Raw genomic sequence first — 18,200 nt, 5'->3', positions numbered from 1 at the left:
CTTGAGTAGTATGAGTGTGGTTAATCCTTAACTTTATTTGTACATATGCTTCAGTTATAACTCTTTGCTTAGTCTCCTGGAAAATTGTGTGTATTCTTAAATCTTTTACTCTATGAATTGTGCAAATCAGCAAAAGTTCGTGTCTGGAAATGTAGGTAGGGTTCAAAAAGGAGAAGTCTGGTGAAGATTACCAAACATGTCCTAGTCTTTTGGGCTCCTGTTTTTCAGATTGCCCCTATTTTAAGAAATGAGGATTTGGAGGTGGAGAGGTGGGATGGTGGGGTGCATATTCTTCCTCGTTTCCATCTAGGAAATTCACCCATCAGGGGAGGGTCTATACAAGCTCCCTGGCTTCCAGGTGGATCATCACTGCCCCTGAGTAACATCAGGGGGCTTTCTTAGCATGAGGCAGATTGAAGTTTCACACTGGTGGGATGAATGATTCATCATGGGTTCCACTTAGCTAGGGAGTCCTGGCCTTACAGAATTCCCCCAGCCAGAAACTCAGCAATTTTGTGTTCCTCTTTCAGTGGGAAACCGGAAGTGGAATGCCTCGTCTGAACACTTTGATACCATGTCAGCAACATTGAAGGACTTCTCTGGTTTTACCCAGTTCAACGGTTGCTTTTAGAGAACCACCCTTGCATTCGGTTTCACTGGTTCTCACACCATGTTTCCCCTTCTCTTTTGTCAATAGAAGGTTAGGGACTCTTCACAAAAGCGAAGTAATGGGTCATAGATGGGACTGGAGAGACAGCTTCTTTGTTCAGAGAATTTCAGGACTGCCACTTATTTTATGTGTATGTGGAAAATGTAATGAACGAATGAATCAGCAGTATGGTTAATAAGTTCATAGATTATTCATAGCTTGGGGAATGGCTTTTGTTAATAATATATTTACACAGGGCTTTTTACTTTGCAAAGTGCTTTTTACATTATCTTATTGAAGCCTCACAACTTTCCTGTAAAATAGGTACTCTGATTATCCTCATATTACGAGTGAGAAAATGGATTTATGATGGCTAAGGAACTTGCTCACTTGCTACCGCACAGCTGTACAGGTCTGACTTTAATCTGGGTCTTCTGACTGTTTACTCCGTGCTGACTTTTCAGAATTCAGGACCAGAAGCCCCTCTTTAGGCTGACGCCATCGTGGGAGACCACAGTGAGGCAATTTAAATGGGCTGTAAGTAAAGGGCCTCCATTAAGTTCAACAAATTATTGTGCAAGTTTAAAAATAGGATGACCTCCCTTGATGATTCATGGAAAGACATAGGCATTGTGGATAGACAGAAGTTTACTAGTGAACTAACAAGATACATAGCTTTTCTGAAAATGTAGCTGCAGTATTAAAAAGTTCACTGTTCCAGTCAGTTGAGAGTAGAGAAGAAAATCTCATTTATTGTGTTGGTACATGGGGCGTCCTATGGTTTGGGCTGCCTTACTTTGAGTGTGTCTGAACTGGAAGGTTTCGGTGGTAGGGTGCAGTGGGTAACCAGAAAAGTAAGAAACAAAATCAGGTGAAATTGTTGCAAAATCTAGGGCTGGCAATGCAGATCAGGTAGGCAGGAGAAAGACTGCCTTCAGTTGTTTGGAGGGCTAAGGAAGAGATTTTATTTTTCTTTAGAGAGTAATGTTTCCTCTAAGCTGATTGAGATGAAATGCAGAGGAGTTTTTATGAACAATTGGATCAGATTGCTTCACAAAGGAGAGAATGATTTCTACCTTGGGAAAAGCTGGACGTGCTTCTGCTTCTGTGGTTCGCAAACATTCATGTAATTAAGAATCACCTGGAAATAGGCAGGCAGCCTGCTTTTTTAAAAAACAAAACAAAATAAAACCAGATTCCCAGAGAGTCTGATGCAGGAGATGTGTGGTGAAGTTGAGAACCAACTTCCCATGCGATATTTCTGGAGTGGGCTGCATTTTGAAAACAAGTACTTTAGATCCTTGCCTCTGAGGATGCAGGACCAGCGGTACCACAGCAGACTCACCTGGGAGCATCTTAGAAATGTATACTTGAGGTCACTCTGCTGTGCTTCTTAAACTTTAAACACCTGGTGTCTTGGTGAACTGCAGATTCTATTTCAGTAGTTCTGGGGGAGGGGGCTGAGAGGCTGTATTTCTACCAAGGTCGGTGATGTGGATGCTGCTTGTCTCCAGATCACATTGAAAAGTGCTGGATTATGCCTTGGTTTCCACTCAAATGGTGGCACTAATATGGGAGAGGATGACACCAATTCCACATACAAGAAGTAAACAAATTCTGATGACTTAAAGCAGAGATTTCCAGAGCCACACAATCCTGGTAAAATTCTACAGCAGTGTGATTCTCAATCCTGGTTACGCATTGAAATTGCCAGGAGAGATTTGAGAAATGCCAATGCCCAGGCCACATGCCAAACCAATTATTTTAGAGTCTTGGGAGTGGGATGTAAGCACCAGCATTTTTTAAAGCTCCCCGGGAGATTCCAATCTGCAATTGGGTTGGAAAACCATTGATTTATGGTCTTGTGAAGAGAGTGCTTCTCAGCCTTCCCTCCAAATCTGAGAAATAAGTCCTCAAGGGAGTTACTGTGGGAATTTAATTTAACAAGTGATTTGCTGTTGCCAGCCCTACCCAACTCTGCAGACTTGCTTTGGGACCCATAACCCTCTAGTAAGATTTTATGTAACACCACTAAAAATTGATATACTGCTAAGTACTGATGGAGCAACACCTTAAAATTCAATTGCGCTTATGAGCCCATCTGCAACCAATCAATTCTTTGTGACTTTGAGCATAATGCAAAAACTATGATTAGTCAAGAATGTTTGGGAAATGATGTTATTTTGATTTATATTATTATGTATATTTGATAGAAGGCTTTCCAATTTTCAAAGACATGCAGTAAGATGTAAGGAGTTATAAAACTGCACTGACTTTATCATTGATTCCCAGACTTTTCATAGCCCTTAGGCCATTTGGAACATCAATTGCATTGTATAGTACAATAGGTGCAACAGGTACCTATTCTAGGCTTACTTGAGGAAAGAAATGTGATCTCTTGTTCAATGGACTTGTGATCCTTCCCTTTGGAAGGAAACCTGGGTGTCATCTAGTGAGCCTGTGGTTTTGGGGTGAAGGGCTGGGCCCACATTTGCTCATTAGGTGACAGAGACCAGTCTCCTTGGTTCTCATCAGTGCTCTCTCACTATACCAAACCATCTCTTTTTGTCTCTTATTGAAAGTTAAGTAGAAAATGAAATCTGCCCATTTGAGCAAGGATTAATTGAGTTCCAAATCTAAGAAGGTTTTGACCTTATTTGATTTTAAGTAGCTGTATATGTGCAATGTGCATGGCAATGAAGCTGTCAGAAAGAAAAAAATATACCAGACAATGATAAACAGGCAAGGATGACTATTCAAAGCTTATGCAATAAAGTAGAGAGAGACCAGAAGGCGATTTTGATAGGAAGTGAGAGAGAGACTTAGAAGGCCATCACAAGAGAGGCAAAAGACAGGGCTCCACTCTGCAGAAGCAGAGGGCAGGGATGTTTGTAAGGACTGACATAGCCAAAGGCAGCATGCTGGAGGGGGAGGACAGCAATGAGGTGTGCCCATGACCATGAGGTTAGCTCCTGAATTTACTCTCCAGGCCAGATGGAACATGTAAGGGCCAAGGTGACTGATGTCAGGAGCCTTGTAGCAGTTTGATATTACTGATGAATTTCAAAAAGAAATATTGGATTATGTTTGTACACTGAACTTTTCCTCTGGGCATATGAGATTATATTGATTACTTAATCAAATAAACCTCTTGTGTCAGTAGGGCATTGAGTACCCGCTCCTTGGAGGGTGGGGACTTGCAGATAAAAGGCAAGGCAATGGACAGAGTTAGGGGTTTTTGATGGAGTTTTGATGTTGGAGTATGATGCTGAAGCCTTAAGCTGGAGCCCCAGGAATTAAGCACACAGAGGAAAGAGAAGCTAGCCCCAGGAAGGGAGAAACCCAGGAAGCCCTCGCCCTGGCAGATGTGGAAGCCATCTTGCTCCAATACATGAAAATAGACTTTGGTGAGAAAGGTAACTTATGCTTTATGGCCTGGTATCTGTAAGCTCCCACCCCAAATAAATACGCTTTATAAAAACCAACCAATTTTTGGTATTTTGCATGAGCACCCCTTTGGCTGACTAATACAGGTCTAGAGACAAGGAGAAGTCTGTCTAAATTTTGGTCAAGTTATGGGGAAGTTAAGTCCATCTTGGTCAGTAACAAAATGGATGGGGTCGGGTATACTTAACCAGTGCTGTTTTCCAGGATCACAGGATTCAGGTAAGATTCAACATTATCACATATCTGAATGCTGGAGTCTTGCATTCCAAAAATAAAGATATTCATAGAATACCTTGCAAAGATATATGAGAAACATGGTAATTGATGCCTCTGGGGAGAAGAACAGGTTGGCCAGGAGACAGAAGGAACAGAAAGGACATGTTCTCATTATTTTCTCTTTCAAACTTTTTGAGTTTTGTATCATGAATATGTTAGTGGATTCAAAAAATTATATATAAAAATAATTTAAAAATATTCCTATGACATCCAGGCGCACATTACCAATGACCTCAAGGTAAGAGTTATGGGAACAGGCTTAAAATGCCATATCTTTGTGGGCAGCATTTTCAAAAAATCTGCAAAGACATCAGCCTCTTGCCCACCCTTAGGAGAAGTGGTGGTTTCCCCAGCCCACTCTGTGATTTTAGATCCTTTTCCAGAGTTGATTCCGAAATACAAAACCAATGCAAACATCAAATGAAGATAATTCAAACTTGGATATTTAGACAGGTAGAGAAGAGCAGTTCTTTTCTGACCCACAAATCATTAAAAAAATATTTCTCAGTACATGAAGCACTGTAATGTGTTCAGAAGAAGAAAAGTCAAAAGATTTCCAAAGGACCTTCCAGTACTTTTTCATCTCTCCAAAGGAGATGCTTCTGTTCTGCACTGGCATTGTCTTATCACTCACCCACTGCTTTATGAACAGCAAAATGCCACAAAGGAAAGCTCATGGAGAAAGAAGAAGAGGCAGAAAGGCAGATCATTTCCAATAGTCCTATCACAACTGTTTTCCATTGTTTCCAGAAACTTGGAACAGCCAATTACATACCATGCTTCAATCCCTTTTATTTAAATAGTGTGTACTTGACAATAAAACATTCATTTCCTTACTCTACCCATGCATCCATGAAACATTTGAGCACCTACTATGGGCCAATTACTATGCTAGATGCTAGAGATACAAGGGAGAAGTGGATATAAGACTGTAGCTACAAATGAGAACAGGGTTTTTGTCTGTTCACTGCTTGTCTTCAACATCCTGAAGAGTGTCTAGAACATGGGAGGGATTCTGTCAGTATATATTAAATGAATGAATGCAAGTCTTTGGTCTCAAGAAGTTCACAGTCCAGAAGGAGAATTTGACATAATCAATGTATCTAAGTGAAATGAAAGAAACAGGAAGATGGTATTAGGAAAGATTAGTTTCAGAGAAAATGGTATCTAAAGCAAAGAGTTGACAATTGTAGTTCCATGCATGTCAAAACTTTGGGGAGTGAAGATGGGCTTAAAAGGGAAAGAAACCTAGGCAGAAAATACAAGTATATTGTAGACATTATTATGTAAACAAGGATTTCATGTCATTTATACACTGGCTATTCTACCAATTACAGGCTTATAGGTAACTATTATCATGAAACATGAAGTCCGGTCATTAGACTGGTTTGCACATATCATATATTCAGAACATTGAATGTGTATATCCCCTCATGGAACTACCAGTCCTCCTATAAATTATGGAAAACACTTGACATAACTAACTCCTTCAACCTAACAAAAAGTTTATGATGTAGGAACCATCATTAATTCTATTCTACTGATGAGGAAGCTGAGGCACAGACAGATTGTGACTTCCCCAAAGTCACACAACTCATAAGTGGTGGAATCAGGAAGGCTAGTTGGAGGGCTGAGTGAGCCAGACATGGTGCTCCTGGAGCCTCTCAACTGGACTCTATTTTAACTATTGTTAAGAATTATTTTTGCTTCATATTTTTCTCATTTAAAAAGTTCTTTACTTTGAAATAATTTAAAATACACAAGGATTGCAAAAATAGTGCAGAAAGTTTCTGCCTCTCCTAGTTTCCCCAAGGATAACATCTTACATAACCATTGACATTATCAAAAATAGGAAATTGACATTGGTATAATTTTATTAGCTAAATCAGACCTTACTCAGTTTCCACATACTCTTTTGGTACATAATACTATAAAATTCTATCAAAGGATAGACTCTTGTAATCACCACCATCCTCAGAATACAGAACTGTTTCATGACCACAAAGAAATTCCCTCGAGCTACCCCTTTTTGGTCATTTCTTTTCTTACCCCTAATCCCTGGCCACCACTGCTCTGTTCTCCATCACTACAGAATCATACAATACACAACCCTTTGAGACTGAGTTTGTTCATTTGGCATAATTCCCTTTAGACAGATTCACTCTTTTTCATTGCTGAGTATTTCATTTTGTGGATGTGCCACAGTTTGTTTAAGCATTCACCCATTGAAGGACATTAAGGTTGTTTCTAGTTTTTGACTATTACAAATGCAGGTGCATTTGTGTACAGATTTTGTGTAGACAGTTTTCCTTTCTCTAAGGTAAATACACAAGAATTGATTGCTGGGTAGTATGGTAGGTGAAGATATAAATTTATAATAAACTGCCAAATGGCTTTCACAGTGTTGGTAACATTTTATATTCCCACAAGCAATGCAGAAGGGATCCATTTGCTCTATGTCCTTGTCAGCACTTTGTGTTGACAGTATTTTTATTTCAGTTATTCTAATCGGCATATTGTGTTACAAACTTGAATTTATTAAGTTATTGGGACATGCATTACAGTAAGAATTTAAAATTGGTAAGTGCTATGTCTAGCACTGGTCGTGTGCTATTCTGATGCTCCCCAAAAGTCTTATATTTAATTACTACACATTCATTCTAATATTTAGAGAAATGTTTACTACCTTACTTAATTTGGATCCTGTCAAAGGGAAATTTGTTCTGGTGGCTCCAGCTCAGTGTCAAAAGATGGAGCATAAATCACTCAACATTTCCCAGGTAATGTTTTAGAGAACTTCTGGTGAGATGTTCAGAGTGCTCCATAGAAAGTTCTGTAGATCAATAAACTTGAAAAACCAAACCCCTGCATTTGCTGCCCCCCAACCTCTCCTTGAATATTCACAATGCTCATTAATGGCATATTAAAGTACCTGAGAAGTTCTATAATAAAACTCCTGTTTAACATTGTTTTATGCAGCATTTCTCAAATTCACATGATCATGAAATACACACATATGTACTTTTAAATTTGTTAACCAATTTATTTGTTTTTACAAATACCTAGTGTCTCATGAATTAGTAATTTTCTATAGAGCAGAGTCTGGGAGACACAGATAAATCACAACATTGTGGAATGATAGAAAACTCAGGATTTTGGGTTAGAAAGTCCTGGGCTCATAACTACTGTTGGTTAAGACTAGAAAGGTCTGAGTATACTGGAATCAAATATCAGAGTAAGGTAATACAAGGTAAGAGGCGAAGGAGGCCCTGAGAGCTCCATGGAAGCAAGAGGCATAAGATGGACTCTGTCGCCATGTTCAGGTCATGCTCTGGGTCAGAGGTTAGTATCTGGACATATATGAACAAACATTGATGCCAGGGTAAAGCAACCAGAAAGTGATAATGTGGTGCCGAGAAGTGAGGCAAGCTTTGGCTGAGTCATAGATTTCACCTTCACCTTCTCCTTGGGTAGATACCAAGTCCAGGGTCCTAAGTGAGGCTTCAGTCTGGTGGGGGCTCGGATGGACTGGGGGAATCATGGAATTGTGAGCCCAGACTGAGCTGTGGATTAATAAGGCCTGGGTCCCGGAGCTGCAGCCGCCGAGTCTGAATCCAAGCACCGCGCGCAGCAGACACCCGCTCGACGTATAGTCCCGGTTCCTTCCCATCCCAAATCTAAGATGGCAACTCTCAAGGATCAGCTGATTCAGAATCTCCTTAAGGAAGAACAGATCCCTCAGAATAAGATTACAGTTGTTGGGATTGGTACTGTTGGCATGGCCTGTGCCATCAGTATTCTGATGAAGGAACTGGCAGATGAATTTGCACTTGTGGATGTCATAGAAGACAAATTGAAGGAAGAGATGATGGATCTCCAACATGGCGCCCTTTTCCTTAGAACACCAAAAATTGTCTCTGGCAAAGACTATAGTGTGACTGCAAACTCCAAGCTGGTTATCATCACAGCTGGGGCTCGTCAGCAAGAGGGAGAAAGCCGTCTTAATTTGGTCCAGCGTAATGCAAACATCTTTAAATTCATCATTCCTAATGTTGTAAAATACAGCCCAAACTGCAAGTTGCTTATTGTTTCCAATCCAGTGAATATATTGACCTATGTGGCTTGGAAACTAAGTTGCTTTCCCAAAAACCGTGTTATTGGAAGTGGTTGCAATCTGGATTCAGCCCGGTTTCGTTACCTAATGGGGGAGAGGTTGGGAGTTCACCCATCCAGCTGTCATGGCTGGGTCCTTGGGGAACATGGAGACTCTAGTGTGCCTGTGTGGAGTGGAGTGAATGTTGCTGGTGTCTCCTTGAAAAATCTGCACCCTGAGTTAGGCACTGATGCAGATAAGGAACAATGGAAAGAAGTTCACAAACAGGTGGTTGACAGCGCTTATGAGGTGATCAAACTGAAAGGCTATATCTGGACCTTTGGGTTATCTGTGGCAGATTTGGCAGAAACTATAATGAAGAATCTTAGATGTGTACATCCAGTTTCCACCATGATTAAAGGAATCTATGAAATAAAAGATGATGTCTTCCTTAGTGTTCCTTGTGTCTTGGGACAATGGTATCTCAGATGTTGTCAAGGTGACTCTGACTCCTGAAGAAGAGGGCCGTTTGAAGAAGAGTGCAGGTACACTTTGGGGGATCCAAAGGGATCCAAAAAGAGCTGCAATTTTGAAGTCTTCTAATGTACCCCTTCATTGTTTAGGCTACAACAGGATTTTAGGTGGGGGTTGTTCCTGTTCTTTTTATCTGATCTTGGATTACAGCAGTAATAAGATGACCTAGGGAAAAAAGTTAGACATAAGAATGTTTCATAAAACCCTAAAGGTATTTACTGATACTGAAGATGATATCTATCTTGTATAGTCCCAAACTGTTTATATAAAATAGTTTACGTCTGAGGCACCAGTGCCAATGCACATGCTGCAGTTGCCTTTCAAACCAGAAGAATGTGTGGTTACTGAGTATTTTATACCTTCTGGTTCCTTCACCAAACATGCCTACTGCAACTTCCTTCCTCCCAATCAATCATATCCTGAACTCCAATGTGTAAATCCAACATTGCATGTCTTGTGCATAACTATATTAAAGGATCTTATTTTGTATACCAAATGTATCAAAGTAGTGTACATGGCCATGTAATGTAAAAAAAAAAAGGATTACCTATTACAATGCAACCAACTGTCACTTGACAGTTGATCATACCTCAAAAATGTCAGATAAACCATAAAGAGTTACCACACACACACACGAAAAAATAGGCCTGAAGGTCCATGAGGGAGACCACTGGACAGACTCATGGAGACAGGGTTCCAGAGAGTATGAGTCCCAGGCTTCTAGGGCTCATAGGTCACAAGGACCATTTCTGCCTAACAGCATGTGTTAGGCAGCCAGCCACTGAGACCCTGGGAAATAGGTCTGGAATCCCCACCAGTGAGGGTTTGAGGGTTAGAGGGTTTGAGGGTGGAGGGACTGAAGGCAGGGGTTCTAAGCACTGATTACCCAAACAGCAGCCCTCCCTCTGCCTAAGGCAGGATCTGTCCCAGAGTTGGGGGCAGGATTAACCTACTCATAATAGTGAGAGAGGAGTGGGCAGGGGTGAGGCATGGCCACACAATCAGTGTAGAGAAAACCAGGGACCCCAGGTACGGAAAACAGATGAGTGAGCCCCTGACTCAAAAAGGGAACAAATGATGGGTATGAAGGCATACCTGAATGCTGGGGAACTGGCATTGTCCTAGAACAAGATTGTTGGTGGAACCTGAGTCTAGATCTTATAAAGTGTGAAACTAGAGCCCACATGGTCAAACTCCTTTCTCTCCCGTCCAAAATCAGTCACTGGGTCACCTTCCTGAAGTTTGATTAATTTTTAATTTAGAAAAAAATATTAAATTTAGTAGCTCCAGACATCTGTGACCCAAGGCTAGAATATTATGTAAATTAAGGAACATTACAGGCCATTTAATCACACTTCCAAAGCACTCTATTGCATACTTCAGTGCAATTCAAATTTATGACCCCTGGAACTTAAAAACATCATCCCTCTAGGCCCTGAGCTCCGAAGCCATTCAAGGGCAACAAGTAACTGCCAAGTAAATCAGGGCAGTGAAGATAGCCAGAGCAGGTAATTCAGTAGCAATGATTTCCTGCACAATACCAACTGAGCGGCTGACTGGCAACTCTGGATTTCATTTTGGGTCCTGCAAATCTAACCCAAAGTCTTCAGCTACATGCTTAAACAGCTCTTGAGCTAGGAAATGAATATATCAAAAAACAACTCCACAGGTGCATTCCAGATAATCAACCTAATGAACAACAATCACAGTAAAAATGATTATCTGCATTACCACTTTCCATCCCAATTAGCGTTTGTTTTGTTGCAGCAAGTGAAATAAATACATAAAAGTAATAAGATCCGGTCTAGTTTCTGTTTTGAAAACATTTTCTGAGAAAACAAATGTTTGCTTGAAAACATTTTTTTATTCAGAGAAAACAAAAGTCTGCAAACTAAATAAATGTACATGCCATGGATAATATTCCTAGCCTGACTTATAGGTTCTGTCTATATCAAGGGAAAATCTTTGGGGGAGGTGCCAGTCTTTGGTCAAAGTGAAATGCCAGGCTTGGGAGAAAGTGTTTTCTTAGGAGTTGGCAAAGAAGTTGAAAAGTGCTGTGGTGCATTCAGATGTTTGTGGAGTGGTCCTCGCTCTTTCCTACCAGCCCCACTCCAACCAGCTTTCCCCACCCCAATCAGTAATGTAAAGGCAATCAGAGTCTACCAAGGTCTGGTCTTGCTTAATTTTATGTTTTTTGTCTCTCATGAGTCTCCTTCCTTTACCCAACCAAATTCATCGTTTTGTATTTCCCAAATAGCCATAAATGTCCTCCACAGTCCCTTGCCTGGGCTGCTTCCTTTCCTGAAAATGCCCTTCCTCCACCCTCCTCTGCCTCCTCTCCCCTCCTTCCATCAGCTAATGCATTCCCACTCTTTGGAACACAGTTGCAGCATCACCTCCTCTGGGACACCTTCCTCCCACTACTCCGTAGCCACAGATCTGCTAAGTCTTCCCATCTCATCTACTGTATACCAGTAAGTGTCTATGGGATTAATGAAAATCAAGTAGAAAGTTAGAGATTGGTTAGAGAGGAAGGCAGGACACAAGGAAGGGAGGGAGGATGGTAGACTAGCCATTATATGGGGCTCAAGTGAAAGGAAGCATCATCTTTGCTAACGCAAGTGGAGTTGGTGAGGCAAACCCAAGACAATTAAATCTGCAAATTACAGGGCAACATTTACAATAGTGATAAAGAATAAACTAAAAATATATCAAGTAGAGAATCAATTAAAATGGAATGGAATTAGTTCCATTCATCTTGGAAATGGGGTGTCTTGCTTTCCTCTTTCCCAGGTCCCATGCCTTGTTTTAGGAAAAGTAAAATTTAGGTTTCCCTTTTCCCTTTCCTTTCTCTTTGAAAAAGCTTCACCATGATAAGGTGTCTTTGATTTGCTTTAAAATAATTTGAGTTGGGTGGGGAGTAAGTAGAATATAGATGAAAGAAGACTGTCTATGAGTGATAATTGTTCAATCTGAGCAACTGGTACACTGGGATTTATTAAATATTCTTTCTCATTTATGTATATTAGTAATTATTCAAAATGAAAAACACAAAATAAATTCTCATCAGGAACCAAGAGTTCTGCCCCAGTGGAGGAAATTAAATACTAGCAAATTGGGAAGTGGACTTGGCCCAATGGATAGGGCGTCCACCTACCACATGGGAGGTCCACGGTTCAAATCCCCGGCCTCCTTGACCCGTGTGGTGCTGGCCCATGCTCAGTGCTGATGCGCACAAGGAGTGTCCTGCCATGCAGGGGTGTCCCCTGTGTAGGGAAGCCCCATGTGCAAGGAGTGTGCCCTGTAAGGAGAGCCGCCCAGAGCGAAAGAAAGTGGAGCCTGCCCAGGAATAGCGCCGCACACACAGAGAGATGACACAGCAAAATGACGCAACAGATTCCTGGTGCCGCTGATAAGGATAGAAACGGTCATAGAAGAACACAGCAAATGAACACTGAGAGCAGACACCGGGGAAGACGGGGGGAGAGAAATATATAAAAAATAAATAAATACTAGCAATATTTATACATGCCTTCAACAAAATTTAATGTGCAGGTACAATGTGTCAGACTCTCGACAAGGTATGAGGTATACCATGGTAAAGGCTGTCCTTATGCTTTCCCCTTCCTTCTCAGTCTGAGTCCTGCTTGTTCTGGATCCTGACTCAGTTCAAGAATGATTTGTTTTCTTGGAATGATGAGTCATCAATGACGCCACAGCTGACAAATAGGCCTCGCTTTCTCCTCTCATAAGATGCTATGATGTCAGTTTCTTTGCTGACTTGGCTAGATTATGGTGTCCAGTTTGGTCAAGCAAGCTCTGGCCTTATTGTTACTGTGAAGATTTGCATCTATGGTCAGATGATTGCATCTATGGTTATTTGCAGCTATGGTTGATAGTATCTACAATCACCGAAGGTGATTGCTTCAGCAATGAAGGGAGTCTCCTCATTCAATCAGTTGGAAGTCTTAAAGCCACATCTAAGGATTTCAGAAGTCATAAAGAATTCCTGCCTCTAAACCAGCCAGCTTCTCCTGGAGAATTCAACTTCACCTTCATTGGAGTTCCTAACTTGCAGTATGGCCTATGAGATTTGAACTGGTCAATTCCCACAGTAGCATAAGCCAAATCCTATAATAAATTTCTTAATCTTTACACATATACACACACACACAGACATCTCCTGTTCGTTTTGATTCTCTGGAGAATCCTGACTTACACAGATGGCATTGAGGGCCTCTTACATATAAAATATTCACCAATATGGGGAAACAGCACTGCCATGTTACATGCCTTATGTATTTTCACTCATTTACTAGTTTTAGATGAGGAAATTAAGGCACAGAAAAGTTAAATAAGTTGTCCAACATCACACAGCAGGATAGGGCCATGCAGATTCAGGATTTGAACCCTAGGGTGTCAGACTCCAGAGCTTATTATTTAACCACTAAGGAATACCCCCAAATCAGCTTTGTTTCCCCACTCACTTCTTTTGTTCTCCTACCTTCCCACTCTCAAAATGCTGACTTTAGGGGAAACTTGTCACCACTCTCCCTTTATTTAGATGCTATTTTTCCCCTATCTTTTGTATACCTGATACCTGGATTGCCTTAAACTAAATATGATTACACTTAGTCCCCAAACACAATTTTTCCCCACACCTATATTATTTTTTGGTTCTGAGGTCTTTGAAATTGTTGGTTAGGGCCTGTCACTGAATGATGGTAAAGAGGAAAGAGGAGATGGAAGCAATTTGGTCCACTGACCTCTTAAGAAATTACTTTCTCTTTTCAGAGACCTCTCATTAGAGAGGTAGAGAAGGCTAAATGACAGTAATGGATGACTTCAGTGAGCACTCACATTCCAATGCTAAGCTCTTTATATCCATTTTCTTAACAATAAGTAGAACAACTCAGTGGAATAGGCACGATTATCTCCAATTTACAGATGAGGAAGTGAGGCTTGAAGAAGTTAAGTGGCTTGCCTCAGGTGGGCAAGCAGAGGAGGGATTTGCCCCAGAGCGTCTGTGTACAGCTGTGCAGGTCGGGCTCCGCAAAAATTTCACTCAGCCAAGGGGACATGTGAAAGCTAAAATCCGGTGGGTTCTGCCTGCCCCGACTTGGGTCTGGGCCTGACTGCAGGAAAAAGGGCCACTTTCAAATTGGCACAGCAGTGCCTGATGGACTAGTGGAGGCCCCTGTACACCAGGCCCAGCTGACTTGGGAGGCAGAGCATTGAGTCTTGGCCCTGCTGCCCAGGAGTAAGCCTGGACTTTCTACAAAGCACAGCTCCTATACTCCCAGGACTAGGAAAGAGAAACAAAAAGCACAAGGAGGCCCAGCATCTACTCTGAAGGTGTTTACAGAAACAAATTATTACTTAAAGACCAATGGCAAAGCCATAAGGACTCTTTCCTCCCTCACTGCTGTGCAGTTTTTAAGTGTGGACTTAGAGCCCGATTGCCTTTACCACTTCCTAGTTTGAGTGTATTAACATGACCTTTCTGGGCCTTCGTTTCTGGGGATGACCAGAATATCTACCTCACTGGAGGACTAGGTGAGTGAGTACCCAAAAATACTTAGACTTGAGTTTGGCACCCAATTAGCACCCAACAAGCTTACTATTTGTGTTAGCAATAGCACTGATGTTAGCACGGATGATGGTATTGACAGTGGAGAGTTACAAGACATTTTAAGAAGGAAGAGATCAGTGTGAATTGGAGTAGAAGGATTCATGGAAGAAGTAAGCCTGAGCCCTGGCTAGGGAGATAGGTAGAGTATTTCTAGGCGAAGGTAGAAGACAGGATTCTCAGGGAGGAGGAGGGGTGAAACCCAGCAAGCAGAGTCAGCAAGGGGCACAGACAGGGTGTGCAGGGAAGTGGCGGGATCTAAGGATGGAAAGTGAAAGCAGGGCTGGACTCTGGGGCCAGGAATGGGGCAGAGCAGTTTAGACTTGAAGAAAGAGGCAATGTGGAGCCAGCAGAGTGATTTGATCCAGGGAGGAGTGAGATGAAAGCATTTTTAGGAGAATTAGGCTGGCGTGGGGCACAGGATGTCTTGGCCTTGGGCAGGTTCAGACGAAAGGAGGACAGAAAGTCCCTCAGGGACTGTCGTCACCTGAGGGTTGGCCCTGCCTTGGTCTCCCAGTTGTAGTTGTGGCATCCTCCTTGGGAAGACTGGAGTCATCTGGGCAATCTCCGCGGCTCCCCCTAGGGCTCACCCTAGCTCCAGCTTTGCTTCTATGCTCTCCTCTCACCTTGTATTTCTAGGCTATGCAAGCCAAAGGATTCAGCAGACTGGGATTTTCAGAGGCAACTCCCAGGACCTGCTGAGTCTGGTTGCCTCTGCGGCAGAGAGGAGAAAATGCTTTGCTTAACTTGGCCAGGGGCCTTTGCCGTCACATGTCCACGGCGGATCTCAGCTTCTCTTTGGCTCACCTCATGTGCCCCTTTCCTCTTCTGTGGTCTTTCTCCCACCTGTTCATACACTGTACTTATTTAAACCTTCACCACTCTGGCTCCTTCGTGTGGAGACTGTGAGGAGAAATTCTGCTGCCAGCCCCAGCAGCAAGATTGGGAAAGACACCATGTGCTGCCAAGGCCAGAGTGGCAAGGTAATGAGATGGTGAGCCTGGACAGCTCCGCTCCTGCTCTCCTTTATGGGAGATGTGTTTCATGGTTAAAGAAGCAGGCTCCCAGAGGGCATTTGTGCGCCAGCCCAGGGTAGGTCAGGAGAGCTGGGCCCAAGTTCCAGTTCTTGCTCATTTATGCAATGAGTGACATGGGGTTCTTGCGCTCTTAAGTCCTTGCCAGCTCCAGCCTTCCAGGATGCCCATGAGGACCTTCCCACCCCCAGTGTGCTGGCCTCAGTAGAGCCCTGACTCCATGCAGGGCTGCGGCTGCCCAGAGAGGAAACAGCAAAGCAACAGCCACATGGGAACAACTCCTGAAAACAATGGTGACAGTGACATGAGCTCTCCCGTACAGAAACCCTGTGCCTTTTCGTACAGCTTTCCATGATGCTCACTCCAGCCCCATCTGTCTAGAGAGGCTGGATTTGATTTCCATTTCCTCTGAGAAGCTTCAGTGGTGGTATTAACTGTGCTCTTGTCACTAAAATCCTCCTGAACCTTATTCAGCCTCTGGGTTGAGCCACTACGAAGGACATTCAACATGTTTAATATGTCCATGTGATTTCCAAATCACACTATCTCCTGGGCCATGGGCTCTGCTCCAGTCCTTTGAATTCCCAGACCCTCCTCTCTGCTATTCCCTCGCACAACAGCAGTAGTCAACATGCAAGAGATAGCCAGGGTGCCTGAGTGCCACCGAACCAGAGACGCCCAGGCCAGGGTGTCGGCTTGAAGGAAGATTCCAGTCTCTTTAGGGGACACTACAGAGAGGTCCATGTGGTAATTACTCAGTGAGAGGAGAGGCTGTCAGTGCCATGGGAATCTTCAGGTGGCTGAGATGCTGGTAGGTTCAGGGAAGTGTTCTGGAGGATGTGCCCGCAGTGGAGATGTGAAGGAGTGGGAGGACTTGGGAAAGTACAATCAACATGATGAGTATGTGTGTGTGTGTATGTGTGTGTATGAGAGAGAGAGAGAGAGAGAGAGAGAGAGAGAGAGAGAGAAAGAGAGAGAGAGAGAGAGCATTGAGGAATTGAGGAAGCAGGGGAGAATGATAGTGCAGTGTTTTACTATTGGTTCCCAATAACAGTTGTTGTTTTTTTAAGCTGAAGGAAAGAGCCAAATGAAAGAGCTCTACTGGAACCAGCACACACTCTCGGGTTTGGTGGCTCCCTCCACCCACCAAGGCAGCACCATCCAGTTGCTGCTGTGGCGACAGAAATGCTGGCAAAATGAGCGAGCAGCTTGGAAGTCAATTTCTCTCTTTCTTGCTCTTAGGTTCTGTAGTTCTTCCTTGTCTTTGGACTTATTAACTTTGCCCTACACCAAGGCTATTGATCTGGGTCAGCCACCTTGCAAATGCAGGGACCTTGAAGGTACGATTATTTCCAGGTTAAGCTATCGCCACTACTAAAAAAATCGCATTAAGTCTCCTGAGGTTGCGTCAGCAGCACCATGGTCATGAGTGGAAGGTGACATATGCCATCTTTTCCAAGGAGCAGAGCTTTTACTTCTGTTAAACAGGAAACTCATAAATCCAACACATACCAACTGAATGTCTATTAGGCCACTCAGTACGTGGAGGCAGCATCCTTCCTTTGATACCCCAGGAATTCTAACTGACTTGAGTATGACCTTGCCTCTTGCTCCAGAATCACTCCTTTCTCTTAAATAGTTTTGTTTCTTTCTCTGGAAACTGAAGAAATAGCTCTGAGCTAAGCATTCATGGGACATGTGGACAACTTGGATAATTAAGAATCAGTATGAAAGACCCTTTCAGTTACCGAGATCTCTGACAATTTTGGACTGCATGCATATTTTTCCTCTCATTTTAAAGTTAGGAAACATTTCATGTCTAGAGAAAAGAATAGAGAGTACGATAGTAATCAGGTGGCACCCACTATCCACTTTTGTTACATATTTACATTTAGTGATAGTTACTGCAAAATTTTTCTTTTTAAAGAGATGGATCTATCTTGATTCCAAAGCATCACCTTGTGATGAGTGGGTTCTTTGTGCATTGTCTTTAAAATGTGCTGAAGATGGTACATTGGGTGGAAGAGGTGACAAAATTCCCAGCGTATGCCACAGAACAATTATGAAATATGCTTAACAGAAATTCTAAAACATTTTAAAACTAGAGTTTATCAGCAGGGTTAATTACATTATAGAGTTTTAGTAGGTCTTGATTTCCCCACCTACTAAAATTTTTGAAAGTTTTTGAAAACTACATTATAAACAACCATCGTTCTAACAATTGCTCTTGCCCTCATCAAGTCATTCATATTTAAATAATGATTGGGCACTTTGAATTTAAGACTCTGACTTATTCTTTTGGTTTCAGTCCTTAGAAACTCCAAAGTTCAATGCCATTTTCTAGTTTAACAGTTTCCTAGGTTGTTCTTTGGAAAGAGAGACATGTGAGAATAGTTAACTAAACTTCATTAATGAGTTGCTACTTGAGTACATAGAGCTTAAAAGCTGAGAGAGGTTTTTTTTTTCACTTGAATCAGAGAGACCATTTGTAGAATATTCATTCATGTTCGGAACCAAGCTGATAATGATTTATAAAAA

At 42.2% G+C, this 18,200-nt stretch overlaps 1 pseudogene; it reads left to right on the top strand.

Moving 5' to 3' along the window:
* The first annotated feature begins 8,033 nt into the window (after positions 1–8,033).
* Positions 8,034–8,981, top strand: LOC101418090 (L-lactate dehydrogenase A chain pseudogene; annotated as a pseudogene).
* Positions 8,982–18,200: the final 9,219 nt, after the last annotated feature.

The sequence above is a fragment of the Dasypus novemcinctus genome, chromosome 11 (genome assembly GCF_030445035.2).
Source record: "Dasypus novemcinctus isolate mDasNov1 chromosome 11, mDasNov1.1.hap2, whole genome shotgun sequence".
NCBI lineage: Eukaryota > Metazoa > Chordata > Mammalia > Cingulata > Dasypodidae > Dasypus > Dasypus novemcinctus.
The sequence above is the reverse complement of the archived record's forward strand: the minus strand, read 5'-3'. Positions and strand labels throughout refer to the sequence as shown.